Below are 22550 nucleotides of genomic sequence, written 5' to 3'. Positions count from 1 at the left end.
GGTAAGGAGGTTGCTTATTTGTTTGGATGTGTAATTCAATAAATGGCAAATGAAGTGAGTGATGGGACCCTGCTTCATAAGTAAAGTAAGGAAGTGGAGGTCTGGACACTGCTTACTGGGTTAGGATGAGCGAGGCCCATGCTGCATGCTGTCCTGGTTAACATTACATGGATGTTTATGCTGTGAATAATATCAACTCTACTATGTTAGCCAATATTTGTTAATTACAACTGAAACAAAGTTATGTTTATGGAAGTTTAATAAAGGTCATCAAACATCATTCGGTGTGATGTGTTTATTGAAGGGGACAGAGATAAATGAGGTTTGGTAATAAAACCAGTTTGAACAGGGACATCTTCAGAGGGGGGGGTTATATAAATATAGTAGCAAGAATTAAGAGGGTAGGGGTGATGGAAAGGTTAAATGGAAATGAGGGATGATTGGGAGGAAATGAGGTAAGGGGCTTTATGCAAGGGTAACTGGGTAAGGTATCCCATTTTGGTGTGAACTTCCTATCTGCCCTCTCTTCCTTTTTTGAAAGAATAGTGGGGACGGTGGTTATTTTATCAGTCTCAGTAGGCTGGAGAAGACAGGAAGCCTTGCCATCGTCTGTTCCCCCTCTGGTGTTGGATGTTCATTTCAATGAGTTGGGAAAGGAAAGTGAGCAGTTGGGATGCTGCTTGATAAGTAAATAAGCAAGTGGAGGTAAGGACGCTGCTTATTTCGTTGGATCTTTAATTCAATGAATAGCAAATGGAGTGAGTGATGGGATGTTGCTTCATAAGTAAAGTAAGCGAGTGGAGGTAAGAACACTATTTACTGGGTCAGGAATGAGCAAGGCCACACACAGCTTAAGAATAAGGGCTTTCAGCAAAAGCGTTCATCAAATCTTTGCTATTGCCAAAGGCACTTATCCTTGAGCTCTACGACACTGATTTTAACTTTATTTTACATTTATTAAAGTTACATCGGCTTTATCTGCCTTTTATCTGCCTTTTCCATGTTGGCTATGCTTGATTTTAATGTTTCATAACTGGTATTTCATAACTGGGGCTTATGCTTGCTGGTATTGTCAGTGGACCTGAGGCAGTGGTTTTACCTGCTTAAAGTGTTTTGACTCTGCCTTGGCTGCTTTTTTCCATTTTAGCTTTGAATAGTCAGCTAAAATCTATGCTAAGAAATTATTTTGAAAGGGTGGGATAATTCTTAGCTATTCTAGCTATACCTGCAGTTCTAAAATTACTCTTGAGTTTTTCTAACCTGATTTAGCATTTTGCTTTTAATTTTTTAAATTGTTTCCTGGTTGTATATGTTTTTATTTGATGTTATTAATTTCATTTTATTTTATGGCAATTGAATTAAATAATGGTTATTGTAACCAGCGTTTTGTTAAAAACACCATAATAAAAATTGAAGCTACAGGTTGTGTAAAAGTAAAAATTAACACTTAATATTTGTATTTTAATTTGATGACATAACTCATGTAGCAATGATGTACATCTTTGCCAGCTGAAAAACAGAAATTAAATGTGTCTGATCTAAAGTTGTCAGCAAATTGTTTTAATAAGCTTATGATTAACTCAGTCATTATCTCATGGAATTCCTATCACAAACTGGCATCACCAGGGACAGAATCGGGCTGGCCTTCCTTCAGTGTGGACAAGTTGCTATTCACAACTCTTATTGATAACTACAGATGAAAGGCTTTGCCACATACATTAATGTGGCATAAAAGTGTTAATGCTTTGGTGAACAGCACAAGTCCATACCTGATGGCATATACACTGAGGACTCCGCCTGGAGCATTTTCGTGTAGTACTTTTCGGTTAGAAGTCAGGCATGAGATGAATTGCAATATATTCCCAATATAGGCCATTTTCTTTGCTTACTTTGAGCCATAACCTCTTATTTATCGTCTCATAGCAGAGAACTAATTTCCTTCCATCTCTCACCATTTGCCGATATTTGAGAAGTACGACTGTTACAACTCAAGCTTTTCCTCCATGGCTATACCTTTAGTACCTAAATCAGTACTCAGCAGCTCATGCTTCTAGTGCTAGAAAATCAGTAACCTTCTTATGTCATTATTACTCAACTCTTTCATTTACATTTATGTATGGCGACTGGCTTCTCACGAGATATGCTGCTCTTCTTTAATATTTCCTGTACTGATGGAAAACCAGTTGTAAACTATCACAGTCCTCATTTGTTTTTTCCCTGAACAACATATCTTTTTACTAATTTGAATGGACCAAATTAAGTATTGGTAGCTTTAGTTTTCTTTGGAATGTAAAGGCTACAATATACATCATTTTAGCACAATACAAAAACAAATGTAAAACCCCAAATCAGATGAAGACCAACAAGTGTGCTTAGTGCTGATGTGTTTTCCCTTCTATAGAACTTTTAGAAATTCTCCCTGGCCTCCATATATCAATTGGGAAATTTTCTTTTCTTCCTTGTACACTTAAAGTTTACCATACTTCCTAAATACAGTGATCAACATCTATAGCATATTTTATGCATGAAAATTCTACTTCAATTCATTTATTTTTCTTCAGTTTGTATAATGTTCATTTATTTTAATTTTCACAGTTTTCAAACATCTTCTAGTGTTATCTTTACTCTCCATAACATGTATACATTTAAATATTTCTATTTTGCCATCATAACAGTGCATATTAATGTCCTTTTGTTTTTTTCTACAGGTTTGCTGATGGAAATGTTGCACTTTATGGCTACAGCTCTGTACAGCCCTTGGCAGAGATGTGGTTGTGCAAGGAACCTACTGGTAGACAAAGAGTGAATACTTGAGTTTCAATTGCCTGAGGTTCATACCATCGACAAACAAGAAATCCTTGTTGGCAATTTGTGCTGGCAGTGATGCCTTTTTTGGGGGACGTTCCTCCATCTCTGAGTTGGTGCGAATGTGGAGCTGATATATACGTTTAGGGGTATGGGAGCTTGCTAACCATCTAAGGAGTGCAGAGGGGTTTCCCCCTCGAATAATCACTTAAAGTGCAGTTTTTTTGGCATTTTTTATTTTTTTGCCAAATGCAGTTTGAGGATTCTCATCCTCGATAAATTTGCTGTCATCCACTTGTAGTGGAAGCTTGTAGATTGCACAGATCGGAAGTATATACATTAGTTAAGCATTCTTATTAGCAGTTTCTTCACAGGTTAAATACTGATTCCCTCCTTCAAACTAAAAAAAAGGCACAACTGAGTAACAAATTCCATTAGGCATTCCATACTGCAAGGTGTGGTTTTCCTGTCATGGGCTAACAAGGCTTGTCATTGCAATTTTTTACCTGAAAATATATCTAAAGTGAAAGTTCATAATACAGAAATAAATATTTCTCAATATCTGAGCATTAAAACTCATAGCACTGACCTTTAAAAATTATAGCAGGTTCCCAAAAGAGGAGCCCTTTTCTTATGTTTCAGAATGTAAGGTCTTCAGATATTAAACCCCTTTATTGCTATGGGCTCCTGTCAGCTTATTTTGGTTATTTAACAATGTATATGCCTTTAAACAAATTTTTTTTACGAAAAAAATCAGAGGAATCTTGGAGGAACAAAGCTAAATCTATGAACAAAAGTCACATTTCTATGACTAAATCATAGCAGCTGAGAGTATGGCATACATTTACGTCATACAGGTAATCACATTTCTTAAAACACTGTACCTATGTATCAAGTGCATATTATACATGGACTAATGGACCTTCCTTAAGGTTTTCTTTGTTTTACCACTGTGTTGCCTTCAATAGGTTCATAGATAGATTAGCACGAGGCTAACTGCCCTTCTGGGTCATTTTAAGCCTAGACAATTGCCCCATGTGAATCAAACCCTGCTCCTTTTTGTCTGTAAGGTAAATACCTTAGCCACTATGCCAACCTCCCAAGACCATCATTTTGTTACAGTCGTGAATTCACCTAGTCTGCGACTTAAAGTTTGCTATGAAGGGTTCACTGGTCATGCAATAGAGATATTTTTTTCATGGGGTTCAGGTAATTTCAGTTTTTTATGTAATTATTTGTGTTTTTATGTAATTATTTGTGTTTATTTATACACGTATTTATTATAATTTGTTGACAGGGTTAGCTTATATAGAGGCCCATTGCACTGGAGGCAAGGTGCGGGGCAAGTCTGGAGTGACATTAAAGAATAAGTGACAACATTTTACCATGGCAAGAACTGTTTATAATACAGGGTATGTAAATATTAATTGGTTTGAAGCCTGGCTGAATAAGAAGCATGGAGAGACAGACAGACAGAAAGAGAGCGAGAGAGAAAGTAAACTAGAATTACAACATACTTGTCATTGTGTGGCAATACAATTAAGGATACACAGCTTGCACCATGGAGAAAGAACAGAGCAAAGCAGTAGGTATGATGATATGCATGTATACACTTGCAGAAATTGTTGGATTTGTGTTAGTTTTCTTATAGACCATTTCATAAGCTTACATGATTTTTTACATTAACATGCACTCCACATTTTTGTTTCAAACAGGCAAACATTTTAAAAAATTAAAGGCAGTGACCTAGATTCATAGGCACATTTAAAACTTGTTTCAGCATTCAGTCAGAATGTTGCAGGGTTGATTTCATTATTCTTTGATAGTTTGTTTATATATTTGTTAGAGCAAATATGTAATTTTAAGTGTTGTAACTGTAATGTGATTGTAATCAAGGAATATATCACAGAAATGCAAGTTTTCTGAGTAACAGAGCCAATTGCAAAACATATCAAAGGATTCAAAGCACAATCTAGGCTGTCTGAAAATCAGAGATTCTTGGCAGCAATCTCCACCACCTTTCTTTCTTCTTGGAAATAGCATCATTTTATTTTGACTGTACACTTTTCTGTATTTCTGTTCTCTATTTGAATGATTATAAATTTCCATGTATCAAAACTAATTTGCAATATTTCTGAGCATTGCTTTATTTAGCTGACATTTCTAGGCTCCTAGGTCACTTCCTGCAGTGTCGAACCCTCCTGAAAACATCAATAACATCTATTAACAAACGTACATCTTACTCAAGTTTCCTGCAGCACTGGTTTGTTAATGACTGAATAGGCTTGCAGAGTTCTTATCTGAAAGGTATTCTAATGTTTTCAATTATGTTTGTAAAGAAATTGAAATTATCACCTTCTGCTGAGGTTTATTTAGGTAAATTGTTTCCCCTCTGAAATTGTCACCTTTCACAATAGCCTTTATTCCTTTTTTTTTATTTTTGAGACAAACATCTCAGAGGAATCCCCTATGAAACCTTAAACTACAAGATGCCAAGGAAGTAAAATGTCAGTAAGCAGATGCCCAACCTATCTTAAGGGTGAAATCGTCAATTGTAAGCATTTCTTTCTGAGGAGAAACCCTCTCACACCCCACAACTTATCTTCATGGATGCAGAAACATGAAGGGAGAAATAACCCAAACAAAGCATTCACTGCCAATGTACACAATCACATTGGAAATAATATTCATGAAGTCTTACGGTTCAAGCTCAGTGATGCTCGAGCAATTTGATCCCGGTCATCTATAAATATATAGTCTCGCAGACCCACCTACAAAATGCAGTAAACAAGCTACCAGTCATTGGAAAAAAATGTCCTAATGGTAATTCCCTAAAGAAAAAACACTACCCTCAAATGGAATCAGTCATCGGTGCCACGGATAAGTTTGTTGTGTTATGTATGCAATGTGCATGTGTGCTGTAATTAGTTACTATAACTTTATTTTTATATACCACTACTACTGCTGTGTTGATTATTGATTATATGGCTTGGGGTTGTTGCTGAAAAGAGTTCTTGGTACAGCCAGTCTATTTAGTCAACAGACTAGAAATCAGTCAATCAATTAGTTAAGTGACTGGAAAACAGCTACAGTCTTTGCCCTGGATGAGGGAGGGCCTTCCACAGAACCAGGAAATTACACACCCATAAGTCTGACCAACCTCATATACAAAGCCATCATGGATCTAATCATTAAGTACATGGGTAACCTCCAAACACTGGCTACTGGCCCCATCTCAGTTTGGATTTATTCATGCTCACTCAGTCTGTTGGACTTCTTTAAAAAGCAACGGATGAAGGAAAAATGGAGCATACTACATACTTTGACCTCACCAAAGCTTTTGGCAGTTCCCCACTCAGGTATAGTAGAAATGCTAAACCTCTGCAATTACCCACTGAATTGCCAAATGGCTCATAGGTAGGATGCAGTAGATCAAAATAGAGGAAGCTTCCTCCACAAAGAGGTCAGTCACCAGTGGCCTCTCCCGTTTGTCATCTACTCCTCTGAAGTAAAAAAAAATACCAAAGGGCTATGAATGACTAAGTTTGCAGATGACGACAAACTAAGAGCGGTCAAAGAATCCTGGAATTACTTGGTCATACTGCAAGGTTCGTCTCAAACAAATAACTGATGCCAAAATCATGGTCTAAAACTAAATGCCAGAAATTGCATTAGCACATCCTTTGGAAAGTCATCTACCAAACGGAGCTATCACATTGACAATACAACCCTAAGAGTTGACCCAATTGTTCAGGATTTGAGGACTTATGTGGATAGTAACCTAACTTTTAACCAACTTGTCCACTGTCCTATACTGGGTAGCTGATAAATAATGGGATTGCATCTAGATCTGGAGATGTCATTTTCCCCTTTTACTTGGTCTTACTAGGCCAGTCATTCAGTATAATGTACCCTTTGGCATGTATCTGCCCAAACACATACAACTGCAACACCCACAGAGATACCTTATTAAAAGGACACAGCCTAAATAATACATTCTATATGGACCAACTCAAAGCCCCAACTCAAAACCCAATCACTATACTAGATATCCTACAGATTGCAAATATGTAATTATGTGTTTGGCACAGAAGCATACCTCTCAACTGTCCAGATTTTTGCAGAATGTCCAGACTTTTGAGCCATAGTTTTAGTGAGTTCCACATAAACTTTTTGGCTTTCTGTCAAATCATTGAGAATTGAAATCAATACACAATTACAGACTTTTGTGTTTAAGACATCATAGCCTTCAGAAAATGAATTGTAACACCAATACTGTTACTCTAGCAAGTTTCTAAGAGCAAAAAGTACAGTTTTGTACCTACCATAAATGTAGATGTTCGAGGATTCCATTGCTGCAGTCCTGACTATTGGGTATAGTCCGCGTCCCAGTCGGCCCGAATACCAGAGTATAAGGCTGACGTCGGTCAGGGCGCATTAGACTGACGTCAGTACGTCAGGGTACTAATGCGCATGACCGACGTCATATCCTCAGTCTTTTCTTGCCCCAGATGTCAGAAGACCCAAAAGACAAGTCCCAAAACAACCTGCACCAAAAACATGTATAATATATACAACAATATATGTATATAAAAATATAAGCATGTAAACTCACCTACACAACCACCCCTAAACACAGAGGGGAAGGAGGGAGGTAAATTGGACTGCAGCAATGGAATCCTCGAACATCTACATTTATGGTAGGTACAAAACTGTACTATGTTCTTCGCCTTCCATTGCTGCAGTCCTGACTATTGGGTAGAATCCCAAAGCAGAGGTAAGGGAGGCTGGCAAATTATAAAGTAGTAGGAGCTGACAACATGCCTTGTAAAACAGCTGTGGCAAAACCAGCCCTAGTCTTAGAGTATATAGGAAGGTGATAATGCCTAGAGAAAGTATGCACTGAACTCCAAGTAGCTGCTTCCAGAATATCCTTAGTTGCCACCCCTTAGAAATGCTGTTGAAGTGGCAGTAGCCCTAGTGGAATGAGGCCTAATCCCAGCTGGTATCTCCTTGCCATGATGGGAATAACAAAATGCAATGCAAAAGCCAATCCACCTAGAAATAGTTTGTTTTGACACAGGCTTGCCCTGTGAACTCAAAGCAAAAGAAACAAGTAACTGCTGAGACTGCCTAAAATCCTTAGTCCTGCTCAAATAATAACGCAATTGCCTGTGTACATCTAAAGTGTGCAATATCTTTTCCCTTTATTTTGAGGATCTGCAAAAACGTAGGCAAATGAATAGTTTGGTTTAAAGCCACACTAGAAACCACCTTAGGCATAAAGGAAGGATTAGTACGTAATGATACCCTGTCCTTATGGAAAATCAAAAAGGCTCTACTGCCATAAGGGCCTGCAACTCAGACACCCTTCTTGCAGAAGTAATAGCCAACAGAAAAGCAGTCTTCCATGACAAATATTTCAATTCAGCAGTAGCTGCAGGCTCAAAAGGTTGTAGAGTAAGTTTTTCCAACACAAAATTGAGATCCCAAGCAGGAGTAGGAGCTCTACGTGGGGTCTTATATTCTTTGCCCCTCTAAGAAACTGCTTGAACAAAGGATGCGAAAACAAAGGTGGGTCACAATCATAGTGAGCTGAAATTGCTGCAGCATGAATCTTTATGGAAGAGAAGGACAATCCTTTGTCCAATAATTCAGTAAGATATTGAAGAGCCACACTCAAATTAGGCTCTGAAATCTCCAAATTCTTTGCTGTACTCCAAAATAAAAATCTCTTCCATTTTTCTGCGTACACTCTCCTTGTACTAGGCCTTCTAGCTTCCATAATCACATTTAAAACTTGTTGAGGAAGTTGAGACCTGCTGTGTTTCAACACAGAATATGCCAGGCTGTTAGATGAAGAGAGTGAAGCTTGACATTGAGCAGATGACCGTCCTTCTGAGATAACAGATGAGGAATCAGAGGTAAAGGCCATGGAGGCTTCTTTACCAGACTCTGTAGTGGGTACCAGTGTTGCCGAGGCCAATCTGGAGCTATCAAAATCATCCTTGGCCTGTCTTGTCTGACCTTTAATAGTACCTTTGGAAGAAGCGGTAGAGGTGGAAAGGCATACACATGAAGGTTTTTCCAACTGAAAGACAGAGCATCCACTTTCCAAGCTGTGTGATGAAACCCCTTTGTGCAATACTTTGGCAGCTGGTGGTTTAGTGGAGAAGCGAACAGATCTATGTCTGGAGTTCCCCATGACACTGTCAGTTTCTGAAATACATGAAGATCCAGTTTCCACTCGTGGGGATCCATGATTTGTCTGCTTAACACATCTGCTAAGGAGTTCTGTGCTCCTGGCAGAAACCTTGCCTGAAGAGTTAGTTGCAAGCTTAGCGCAGTCTCCCATAAAATCATTGCTTGCCTGCATAGAGGATAAGAATGTGTTCCCCCTTGCTTGTTGATGTACCACATGACAGTTGTGTTGTCTGTTAGAATCAACACCTGCCCTGGAAGAAGTAACTCCTTGAAAGCCATTAATGCAAACTGGACTGCTAACATCTCCTTCATGTTGATATGTAGATGCTGTAGTCTGGCAGGCCACTTGTCTTGTATCCACTTTCCATTTAGATGAGCTCCCCAAGCAATGTCCGAGGCATCTGTCGTTAGAATCTGACTTGCCTCTGGCCGGGTCACAGAGAGTCCCTTGTTTAGGTGACATTCCTGAGCCCACCACAAAAATTCCTTTTGAATGCAAGGTATTATTTGAATGACAGTGTCCAAATCCTGGCAGTGCTGTGTCCATACATTTTGAGATACCATTGTAGCTTCCTCATATGCAGTTTGGCATTGGGAAGCACCAGAATACAAGATGCCATGAACCCTAATGCTTGAAGGACTGTCCTTGCAGTCAGCACGGACTGATGAGATAGTTGATGGAAGTAAAGTGACAGACTCTTTTGTTTGTCCGGGGTTAAAAAGGCCATCTGGGCTGCTGTATTCAGTCTTACACCCAGAAAGCACATGTCTTGAGAGGGTACTAGACTGGACTTTATTTCGGTCACAGAATACCCTAGGCATCTTAGCACTGCTATAACATATTCCAGATGCTGTAGTAGGTCTTCCTTTTCTTGAGCCAGAATCAGGCAGTCGCCCAGGTAAGGATAGATTTGAATTCCTTGAAGCCTGAAGTAAGCTATCACTGAGCCAGAACCTTTGTGAATACTCTGGGCAGTAGATAAGCCAAAGGGCAATGCAGAGAACTGATAATGAGAATTTCCAGCTCGAAACCGCAGATACTTTCTGCAACTTAGCCTTATAGGCACATGAAGGTAAGCTTCCTTGAGATCTAAAGTTACCATCCAGTGATCTTTGCCCAGCAGAGGTAAAAGCTGTTGTAACGCCAACATCTTGAACTTGGGAATGTCCAAAACGTGTTGAGGAGAGATAAATCCAAAATTGGTCTCCACGTGTTCCCCTTCTTTGGTACAAGGAACAGGCGAGAATAAAATCCTAGGCCCCTCTCTGACACAGGGACTGGCTGAATGGCCCCTATGTGAAGTAACTGTAAAACTTGCTTGTGAGCCTCTTTTCTTTGTAGAGGAGGAACATCTGGCATGCCTTTGAAAGGGGCATTGTATGGAAATAAAATCTGTAACCGTGGTGAATGATATCCAACACCCATTTGTCTTGAGTAATTAAATCCCAATTTTCTTTGAAAAGAGACAGTCTTCCCCAAAGGAGCTGCCAGACGGAATCTGCTGGCAGCTGAAAAACAGGTCATTGGGTCTGTTTACGAAAGGACTGACCCCTGCCCTCACCAGAAGTCTGAGCAGGTGAACTCCCTGTTCTAGGCCTAAAAGAACTTTGAGCCCTGCCCCTACCACGCCTGGACCTACCCCTAGACTGAGAATCATAAGCAGGATATGTCCACCCCTTAGCAGGCCAATTTCTACTAAACTTCGGGTGGCTGCACCTGCAAAAATCTTTAACAGTTTGCATAGACTTAGCTTTGTCCTCCATTTTCTTTAAAACAGCTTCCACAGGCGAACCAAACAACACATCAGACTGTAAAGGAGCATCCAAAATCCTTGTCTTAACATGCTCAGCTAAATTCTGATCCTTCAACCAGGCATGCCTGCGAAGAACAGAGCTGGTAGCAGCCACCCTCGAGGAGGCCTGTACAGCATCAAAACCACATTGCAAAGAATGCTTACCCACTTGTTCAGACACATGAACCAAATCCAGCAACTCTTTACACTCAATACCTTCCGCCAAAGCATCCACCTTAGATTTCAATTGTGAAAGAAGGTAATTCTGATATTTTAACATGTGAAACTGACAATTCAAAGCTCTCATGGCTAAAGTGGAAGAAGTATACACTTTCTTTCCCCACCTATCCAAAGCCCTCGCCTCTTTATCAGTGGGGACAGGATTTTTAACCACAGAAGCTTTTACACCCTTAGGCCCCTGAGAAATAGTTTCTGGGTCCGCCCTAGGACTCTTAAACAAATATTTATGAGCTTCGGGCACCCTATAATACCTATCAGGCTTAACAGGAGCAGGAGGCAAAGAGTCAGGGTTCAGGGAAGCCTCTGCAAAAACATCTTCCACCACATTCAACACAGGAGGAATAGCTAAAGGCCTATGCTGGGGTAAAACAAGAACTCCCAAGCCTTTTCCTAGAGTCAGAGTAATCCTGGCCTTCCCATTTAAAGTGCTCCCTCATGGAATGCAAAGTCTCTGAAAATGAGAAATCCTCAGGTGGAGACGCTGTAGGAGTGGAATCATCCACATCAGAATCAGAATAGGTAGGATACTCCTGCAAATCTTCCACAGAAGATTCTGAAGCCTCAGAACACTGTTCAAAACAATCAAACTCGGTTCCACCCTAGGCCTCTTATCAGGCGGGGCATAGAACCCCTAATCATAGTAATCAAATCTTCTGCCATCTTAAGCATATGTTTCTTAGGTACAGAACCTGAAATGGTAGGAGAAGCCCCCACTGAAGCTGAAGTAGGCCTACCTCTCATAGAAGTTTTGGCAACAGAAGGAGAGGCCCTAACTACCTTGGGAAGAGAGGGAAGAACAGTCACCTGAGAAGCCCCTCAGCCTGGCCTACCTCCTGAGAAGGCACATCCTGTAAGAGTATAGTTTCTGCCTGGGACTCCATGGAAACTCCTGGCAAAACCTCCGGCTCCACTGAGCCTTCTAAAGAACCGACGTCCGACTGCCGGTTCCTCAACCCTAGGCTTCACTGTTTTATCCTTGCGCTTCTTGAGGAAGCGCGCCGGAGCATCCGACGGCATTTTATAATTGCAACGCTTCCCAAACACTAACCTGGCACAGTCTAACCTCCTCTTAATAGTGCGTTTGTTAAACCTAGCACAAGAGCGGCAACCAACAACGCCGGGCGCAGGCCCTGAACAAGGTATACACAAGGTATGATAACCCCTATGAGGTAGCTGTTTCCCACAAGAAATACAGTTATTCACTTTTTCTGACATCCGTAAAATACTGAGGCAAGAAAAACCAAAATGTTCCTAACGGGTACTTAGCCAACTCTGTTTCGGTCTGAAACTCCGGTTTCGGAAGTATTTCAGAACGCCAACCTGCACTCGCAAAACTGCTTCTGCATCGGACCATGCGGCAAAAAGACTGAGGATATGACGCCGGTCATGCGCATTAGTACCCTGACGTACTGACGTCAGTCTAATGCGCCCTGACCGACGTCAGCCTTATACTCTGGTATTCGGGCCGACTGGGACGCGGACTATACCCAATAGTCAGGACTGCAGCAATGGAAGACGAAGAACATCTTAAAATATGCCCCTATTTATTAGCTTTTGTCTCCCCACTGTTTTAGTCTTTGTCCATATTTCTTGCTAAAAGAAGTTGAGAGGTATGCACACACAGCACCCACAGACTCAGTACTGATGGATCTGCTACACATCAGCAAGTCAAATGGCATCACAAATACTCAGTCGAGGGATCTAAACCTCTTAGGTAACTTCAACACAATGGTTTGGAGGGATAGGTGTATCTGAAGGATACTGCTACTATGGAACAGACTCACCATCCATGCAAAAGAAAGCTCATCCCTGTCCATATTCAATCACATGTTGGATTTATGGATGGATAATAGAAATATTTACTCCAGGACTGCTCTCTGTGCTATTAATGGACAGAAGTAGCTCCTAAATGCATTATCCCATATGGGGTCCCTTTAAATTATAAATGGTATGATCCCAGTCATTCTCACAAGGGGTGATGTATAATTAATTATAGACCATGGGATTAGTAGGGCCATACCAAACAGTGTAGGTTAATTCAAGCACCAAAAGGGAAATTGGCTAGGCTTATAACTGGCCACAAAGGCAGCTAACCTAGTATTTATTTACCTGTGAACCTAATAGGCATGGGGGATGTAGGGTTTTGCCTAATGAACACGTTTTGACTAACACGAAAACAAAAATCTTATTTTTATTAAAACATGTTTCATAGTTGAAAAGGTGTTAGAAGTATTTCCTGTAGTGCTTTGTCAGGTATATCAGGTGGGACAGGAATCTATGAGGAATCTGTGTGTGAAAAATGCAACTATGTTGCCATAAATAAAGTTTTATTTGGCTAAAAATTAACAATTGAGCTGCTTTTTTCCAGATTTGCTTTTTATTTCTTTTCTTGTGCAATCAAAGAAATTCTAGAGTCATAGGCAAACACCACAAGGTTATTATTATTTTTTTTTTTACAAAATTAATATACGTTTGTTTTTGAGTCATCTAAAAAGTCCCTAAACCCCAATCTGCAGTTTGCAGTTCAGCTTTAGATAAACAGAAAAGAAGTATAATTATACAGTCCATGCCTAAATGTCGGTCTGGTTTCGTCTTTTGTGTGTTGCATATTTCCTGTCATTGTATTTACAAATTTTGTTTGCTTTTCTGTTTACTTCTCTTTGCTTGTACTTTGGACTAGCTTGAAAATGGTCCATATGTGTCAGAGCTAAATTTTAATTGCCAAAATTAAATCCATAGATAGCCAACTACCTGTTCTCCATGTGCATCCACAAACCAATTCCTGTAGGGGTATGTCCCTCTTCTGATTTTCAAATTCATTAGTCCCATTAAGGCTTCCCCCCTTAAAAAGGGTGAACTTGTGTTTTTAGTGACACTTTCATCTTGAGATTTAACATTCCACCACTCTTGAATTTTAAACTTTTTTCATGATATCCATGTGATTTTCTACTGAAGCATGGCATCTAGCTTATTAATCTGTTCTTGGGTATTCTTTCATCATTTTGTAATCATAACTGCTTTCTTTCTGCATTTCTACGAGTATATCAATATCCCCAGCACTCTATCCTTCTACAGAGCCTGAGTATGATCCTTTGAGTTCTGACACATTTGCTGGTTTTACCATTCCAATATGTCAACCTATTTCATTTTATTCTGAAGCGCAGTCTTGTTCTTTCTCTTCTGCTTTCCTGCATTTCAGATTGCATGGTTTGAAGTGCCTTCTGAATGGCTTTGCAATGATCAGCAATCCCCCGTCTCCATCTTTGCTATCCATAATATTGTCCTGTTACTAGGAATCACATCTACCATTGCTGTGGTGTTAAAGTCAGGTTCCCAGGCCTAAAAACGCGAGATACTGTCTCCGAATCATCAACAGAACCCTTTTTTCCCATTTTCTACACGGGGTCAGGGTTTTGTGTTAACTGTGGCCATCTCACTCGATTCAATGCCACACACCTGCCTTCAACACTCATGCCTGACTGTCGCAGCTCTTTCACACAATCCATCCAGCTCTTTGCTGGACATCCTTGTTTCCGCTCACCTTCTTCCTGTCTGTCCCAAATCTTCTTCAGATTGTCTTCTGCTTTTCTGCACTTGTGTCCGAACCACCGTAATCTGTTCTCTGATTTTTTTCTGAAATTGAAACTACTTTGGCTTCTGCTCTTATGTCCTCATTTCTTTGTCTGTCCCACACTGTGCATCCTACCACCCTTCTCAGGCACTTCATTTCCATCACCTCTAGCTTCTTCATCTGCTCTACCTTTACTGCCCAGGTTTCTGTAGCATACAATAGTACTGGTCACACCACTGTCTTGTACACCTTACTTTTCAGCTTCTTTGGCATTCTTGTCATATACTACAACCAAGACTCTATGCCAGTTGGATGCAGCCCCTCTGATTCTAACTTTGACCTCTCTTCATTCAGATTTCCCCTCTCCTCAACCACCCCAAACCAGATACTTGAAGCTATTTACCTGTTCCACTGTCTTCACTTCAATCTCAATTCTCAGCTTCTTCTGATTTCCCCAGTTTGCTGCCATTACCACTGTCTTATCTGTGCTTAGTTTCATCCCATGTGCCTTCAGTTTTGCATTCCATTCCACTATCCTTTACTGAAGTTCTTGATCAGGGTCTGCCTGTAATGCCACATTCTCTGCATACAGCAACTTTGTTGATCTGTTTCCTCCAACCTGTTTGCTAATGTAGTCCATCACCAGTATGAACAGCAGTGGGCTCAGAGCTGAAACCTGGTGTACACCCTCTCCCACTGGAAACCCCTCTTTGAGGCCAAACACTGTTCATACTTGAGTTGTTGAGTCCTTGTACAAAACCTTTACTAATTATACCAATGTTTCTAGGACATCAGATCACCACAGTACTGCCCAGGTCACCTTTCTTGGGACCTTTTCATATGCTTTCTCCAATTCTAGGAATACCCAGTTGGACTCATTCCTCATCTCTAGCTTTATCTCAACTATCTGTCTCACTGCAATCATCACGTCAGTTGTGCTGCATCCTAATCTGAAATGCTCATCTCCCATCTTACATTCTACTAGTCTGTGTATCCATTTATCAATCACCCTCTGCAGAACTTTCATGCAATGTGATAGAAGTTTGATGCGTCTCTCTCTCTCTCTCTCTCTCCACATTGTTAGGAGTACCCTCAGGAGCCATTTCTCCCCTATCTCACCCAGCATCATTATCATATCTGCTGATACCTCATCTGAGCCTGCTGCTTTCCCTAACTTCATTTTCCCTAGTGCTAGTCTTACTACTTCTAGGAGGGCTCCTCCTCCTCCTCTCTCATCATAGGCCGTTTCTGGGGAAGTATAGCTTCTGCAGAGTTTTCTTCATTCAGAATCTGCTGAAATACTCCTTCCATCCGCATTTGATGTCCTGTGGACTAGTGAGCAGGTTGTTGCTGGCATGCCTGATGAAGGGTGTCCATCTTCTTCATCTTTTAACCTGATGTAGTTTCTTTGTGCCACCTACTGAGTCACTTTCCAGAAGTGGATAGAGGGCCTCTGATGCCCTTTTCTTTGCTATTGCAACTGCTTTCTTAGCTTATTAGCTAACCAGTATTCCATCCTAGCCTGATCAGTCCCTGAATATCCTGCTACTAAACAGAGCAGCATCTGAAATGTTCTCGTCTATAACAGAGAGACTAAGTAATACCCCACCCGCAGGTATCCCCACCACCGATCCATAAGCACATGTTCTCTTGTACTGTTTATTCACTAGTGACCAACAGTTCTCTTACTGAAGTTAATTACATCCTCCTACTACAGCTTCTTAGGCAAGGATCCCATCAATTCATTTTTACTATACTTCCTGCTACATGTATGTATGCAAGTTTCTACTGCAAGGTGGGGTGACCTAAGCATTTCTATATAAATTAATTTGGCATAACCCATCTCTGCATACAAACTGATTTTAAATTTAATTTGCATTTTTGTTGCATTTCTGAGATTGGTATATTGCTGGATTGCAACCTCTAGTTTATTTGTATAGAAACTGTTCCAGTTCTCTCTCTCTCCTTCTGTCATACATCTATATTTTTAAAGCTTATGATCACTGTCTCTTTTACTCTCATGTATATGGCTTTCCTCCTGTTGTTGTACTTAGATGCGAGCTTCTCATGAATATCCCTGCTCTTTTTATCTGCCCGTGGGCTGAAACATATGTTTCAGTGACTAGTCAGCTACTTCAGACAATTTAAGACGTCATAGCACCATTGAACCCTGCCCACCTCACTGTCTCAGATGCATAAAACCATGACTCTTGGTCCATTAGATAAGGTTTACTTACAGCTTGGCGATTGGAGGAAATGGCAGGGGAAGGTAGGATTTAAGTGGTATCAACTTTCCCACCTCGGAGGAAGGGCACTGACTGGTCCCATCTGGAGAGCTGTAATGGCTGTACTTGTCTATGTGGTGCATATCACTATGAAAGTTTAAAGATACATGAATGAAAGCATCCTTAGATAATACTGTGTAAGCAGCAGCTGAAGTCACCACCATGGTAAGGAGAGAGTTGCTAGATACATACACAAAAAGAAAAAAATCCTGAACTTCACAATATATGAGGTGCCAGTCTCAGTGTTTGACTCTTACCCGTTAGGGGAATAAAATAGGTTTGTTCGCCATCACCTCTTGAGGAAAGAATAGGCTCCATGGGCAGATAAGGTGGCTTTCAGAATTTCCTATCAGGTACAGAAGTCGTTTATACCTAATGATTCCCATACGATCAGGGTTCAACTACTGCATCCAGTTGTTGGGAGAACTGGATGAGCAGATGTGACAAGTGAGTGGCATACGTCTCACCCATTCCATGTACTGCTAATTTGCAGAAGGCAACGTGTACCTACTGCAATCTCAGCGACTCATGAGCACTTAACTCAAGTGTTATGGAAGGGAATTTTTCCAAGGAGTATTCATGTGATCTAACTGAGAATTTGGTGAAATGTTGGAACATGTGTTCATGCTGACTGACCCTGATACTGAAGCTAGAAGAATGCAACAGATAATGAACTAAAATTCCCAGTCCTGCAGTATGAAAAAACATAAATTGCTCAGCTTCTGCATCCTGTGCGGAACTGAATGAATCTATACAGATAGATAAATGTCAGTGGTCATTTAGAGAAAGTGATCCAGAAGTGCAGACATCTGCTTCCAAAGTAAGGTTTCCTTCTGCTAGTTTACTCAACTATTTGTTAGGAATCCTTACTATGGAGAATTCCTTGGATGCTGCCTTTTTCCAGCAATCCAGTCCCAACACCATGATAAATGGCTTCTTGAGCTGAAAACATCTTTCCAGACATTGATCTACACTGCTAGATCTTCCAGACTGCACACTGAGATAAACTGTGGCTCATGGCAAATGCACAGGGTCTCTACCATCTGCAGCAATATCACAAGTGCAGCAACCTTCTTCTAGATAACTTAGATCACACGTGGGTAATAAGAATCCCACTGTAGAAAAGCACTTTAGAAATTCTTCCTGACAGCCCCTACATTCTAATACTGGAGTGTGTTTTCTGTTTTCAGTTCTATTTACAATAAGAAGTGTTTTTATATTGGCAAAAATGAGAGAATGTAAGTAGAATTCCAAAATGTCCGCAGAACTAGTATGAGTGTAGTCTTGTAAAGCACACAAAAGTAATTTATGCAAATTGTTTCATCTGCTGCATCCTATGTGGACAGTAGTGTCTGATCCCTTCCCAGACATTTGATACACATCCAGAATTTAATACCATTGTTTTCCTTCACCCCTCTGACGTTCTTGTTACAGGTGAATTACTGCACTTTGCCTTCAGTTCTCTTACTCTGTAATGCCCAGGTATTCATAATCATAACATAACAATGCACTTCAATCAAAATCAGTCTAGCCTCCGTGCCTTTGGAAGTTGGGAATCTCTTCCTTTTGGTTTTACGAATGAGAAAAGACAAATGATTTTAGTTGTCATAAAACAGACCTCTAAACAAAACAGTTTTCCTTTTAACTTGATAGCTAGAAACTGAGCCAACACTTTTCAGGTATCCATTAAAATGTGTTGCTTGCCACTTTTTCAGCTTTTTTGCTATTCTTTTAGGAGACGGTGATTATTAGCAGTTGGGTAAACCACTAAGGATCTTATGGTAAGTCGGCCAATTCCATATAATTTCTTTAACTGGAATTCCCACTGTTAAGCACATTTGTCTATAGAAGCCAGATGAAAGTGACTGCAGACTTACTGAAGCATTTTTTTTAGAAGACTGTAGATATTTACCTACTAATATAACAATGTACAGCTCTCAAGAGATGAACAGTCATGATTGTTAATATACTTAACTATTGTGACATGGATGTGCTACAGAGAACTAGAATGACACTGAGATTGACTAGAGAACTTAAATAGAATAATGAAGGTGGGGGTGGGGCATGATAACCATGTGTGGCTTATCACAGGATCTTGCAGTATGATGAACCATGAAATGGAAAACAAAGAGAAAGTACAAAAAGATATAATGGGCTACAACCTCCGGTAAGTTTGCTGCCCCCACATAAGTTTTTTAAAGGACATTACTGTTTATAATAGCTAGGCAGGTCCCAGCTACATGAGTGAGCATATATTAGTTAAAACAGTCATATGCAATGTTTTTTTTTTTTTTTGTTTTAACTTGGGAGATTTTCCCCATGTGTTCATTAGAAGATATTCTAACTGGTAATGGTACCATAAAGTATAATATAAAAGGCTAAAGGTTATCTTTGGCACATGGACTTCCACACTCTTCCATAGTTCATTTGCATAATGACATCATAAACTATGACATCATAACTAAGAAATCTTAGCAATTACAAGATTTATGATGCATAATGAGAAGCAGCATAACCAACACATCAGCCTGCTAACAATACAGGTCCACATGATACACAAAATAGTCAGCTTAGCAACTTCTGTAATTAAAATGATGTCATAAAGTGGCCTCAAACTGACATGAGGAACAGAGTGTTGGGAATGTTAATACTAATTTCAGGCAATGTGCTTGCCCTTTAAGTACTGAACTTTTTATTAGTTGCCATGATGTAGTGAACATGCAAGTGTTGTAGGGAAGCTAATATTTGCTGGCCCTCTGGTTTACTAGTCTGTGGTACCAGAATAGCTTTCTTTACCAGAATGAGTTTTTGAATGCAGTACAAAAGTGGCTGCCCTTCTATTTATTAAATATGCAAATCCCGGTAGTACCAGAAACAAACACTATCAGCAGCCATGCTAACCTAATAGTTCATTATGTCTGCCAGCCTTCTCAGAGAAGATGGGATGCAAATACTTAAGTAAAATTAGCCACATTTGGCAGTAAATGTTTCTCCAAATACATACTGGTTGTGAAAAGTGTCAAGTGTTTTCATTTCTGCCACACAGTACATGTAGTACCTCATGCGTTCTGCTTGTAACACATTCATGTTTTTTTTTTTTACATCTGGGTATTTTTATATTCATGCTCCCATTAATTGATGTGGTCTTTTACTAAGCATGCATAGGGCATGTGTAAGTTACGTACCTGTTGTTGAGCAGTGACAGAAACTCCCCTGCATGATACAAGTCATTCCTCGTCACCTTGCTGAATCTGAACTCATTAAGATTACAGAACGTAACAGCAGGGAATCTCATAAGGTGGGCATTCACCTCATCCAGTTTAGTGACATGTGGGTACTCAAAGTAGTACTGAATCCTCTCTGTACACACGAGGATTAAAAAAGCTAGAGAACCCATAAACAGGATACACCAGCATACACGTCTGAAAGTGAACCCCTCATGAGTGAAGATGTGGGAAATGCCATGCAGGGTAGAGTTGTTAGCAAAAGCTTGGACGCTGACAGGTTTTGTACTCTCCTCTTCTTCAGTTTCCACTTTAAGATCCATCATTTTTATAACAAAAATAAATCCTTCACGACTAGAATTTGCCCTTGTATGTGAATCTCTCTCTTGTTAAAGTCAAAGCCAAGAAGACGACCAGTTTGTGTCAAATTAAAACTTCCTGGCAGAGTTCTGATGATCACATCTCCAACAAGACCTGAAAGAGGTAAAACAGATCAGTTGGGAACAGCTTTAAATGAAAGCCTCTTAGCTGCAAGCAAGTTGTATTTTTATATCTTTAAAGCATTTCACAGAGCTTCAAAGACTTGAGATTCTTTCCCTTGAGCAAAGCTAATTTCAGAAATTTTACACACTCCGGTTTTCTATAATTTCCTTAGCAGAAAAGACGAGACAACACAGTGATGTCAGATTAGAATATTGAAACAGAAGTGCTCCAGATAGGTGCAGTACATTAAACAAAAATGTTTAAATAAACAAGGAATCGTTACTGCAAGATTACTTGTCTGACTGAATCTTGCGTGCATTCAGGACTTGATATAAATCCTTAAAGAAACATGAGATAAATTAATTTATTATACACAGCAAAGAAACAAGAAATAGTAACATGTTCTCAGCAAATTAAATTCTAAGATACCTGTGAGAAAACACTGCAGTTTTTTTCCCCTAATTCCTCATTGTTTCAAGAGTCAGTCTGAAGTCTCTTTCTGCAGTAAAATGCAATCCAACAGATATATATCCAAACAGAATAACTCAGTCAAATGACAGAAAACAGAGAACGAAATTTGGAATGAAACAGCCAAGCTACTCTGCAAGGCATGAACATCTGATTTCTTAATGTTCCTCAAAAATCCAATAATTAGCCACAGCTGTGGGCAGATCCCTGTGGAGAAAGCAAGATCCAGTTACTCTATACTGAGCTCAGCCATGGTAGAATAAAAAGAGCTGCTGTGCTTGTTAAGGCAAGGAGATGTCGTAAGTCTGCTGTGCTTGCTGTCTCACTGAGTGTATATGCATGTGCGAGTGTGTGTGTAAGCGTGCATGTATGCGCCTGTATTAGGTGCTGATTCTCTCTGCATGCGGATGATGGTTTTCTCTGTCTCTTTCTCTCTCATAGTTCACTGGACTGGTCCTCACTGCATATTTCTAACAATCATTGCTGTGAACGGCAGTTCTAAAGGCACAACAGAGGACCTGTCTCTGACAAATGATTAGCACACCAGGGCTGGACTGAGAAGGAGCACAGCCACTCAGAAAATGCCTTCCATCAGGCAAATTGTGCAGAGCCCTGCTGTAAGGTTTGATCCTAGATTTGACTCTACTGCTTAGATTGCCTCAACAATCAAATGTGTGTGTATATATATATATATATATATATATATATATATATATATATATATATATATATATATATATATATACACACACACACACACATATACATATATGTATGTTTTGCATTTAGCAACTAATGCTAAGGAGGGCAGCTCAGAATATCAGCATTTTACACCACTGTATTTCTGATTTTGTTTTCCTTTTTCTTGCATAAAGTCATCCTGAACAGATGATGACCTGGAAATTTCTAGATTGGCTGTATTATTTCAGATGGGATTTGAAACCCATAACAAGCACAATCTGTCAAGTTGCTCAGTGAAACCATGTCTTCTTGCCTGCACTCCAAAGTTGTAACAGGGACTCCAGACTTCGTGGAAAATTGTGAACAACATACCTAAATTAGCTAATAATGCTTTCAAACCAGAACAATGTACTTCACAATTTTCTGTGTAGTTATGTTTCTGAAAAGTGTCTGCATTCTTTTAAATAATGGACTGCAGAGATGATGCGATACCTTTAATTGGACCAGTGCAGATATGATAATACAACTATATGAGCTTTCTAACATTAACCTTTGTCGGGAGGTAGATTCTCCTTGAGAAAGAGCTGTGCTATCCCAAATGTACAAGTTCCTGTAATTTAAAATATGTTTTGCTCTATTTTCCGGTATTTTCTGTCAGTGTGCTAATAAATATGTTGTCGTCCACTTTATTAAAAATGCTCCACAAAAATTTTATGTATTTAATGTTTTTCATCTAAAAAAATGTTTTTATTATACAACAAAAATGTTTTGATACAATGTTGTCTATGTTACTTAT

General features: G+C 39.7%; 1 long non-coding RNA gene across 1 annotated transcript in view; it reads right to left on the bottom strand.

The window, feature by feature from the left end:
• The window catches only part of LOC122811772, a 67765-nt gene extending 46176 nt beyond the window's left edge, over positions 1-21589 (bottom strand). Inside the window, exons 1-2 of the long non-coding RNA XR_006366288.1 lie at positions 21035-21589; positions 20084-20596 (exon numbers count right to left, since the gene is read on the bottom strand). This is a non-coding gene — a long non-coding RNA (uncharacterized LOC122811772). The remainder of the gene's footprint in view (positions 1-20083; positions 20597-21034) is intronic.
• Between the last annotated feature and the right edge of the window lie 961 nt (positions 21590-22550).

This window comes from Protopterus annectens, chromosome 9.part0 (assembly GCF_019279795.1).
Source record: "Protopterus annectens isolate FY-2018-M chromosome 9.part0, PAN1.0, whole genome shotgun sequence".
In the NCBI taxonomy this organism is placed as follows: Eukaryota; Metazoa; Chordata; order Ceratodontiformes; family Protopteridae; genus Protopterus; species Protopterus annectens.
This window is presented reverse-complemented; position numbering and strand designations above follow the sequence as displayed.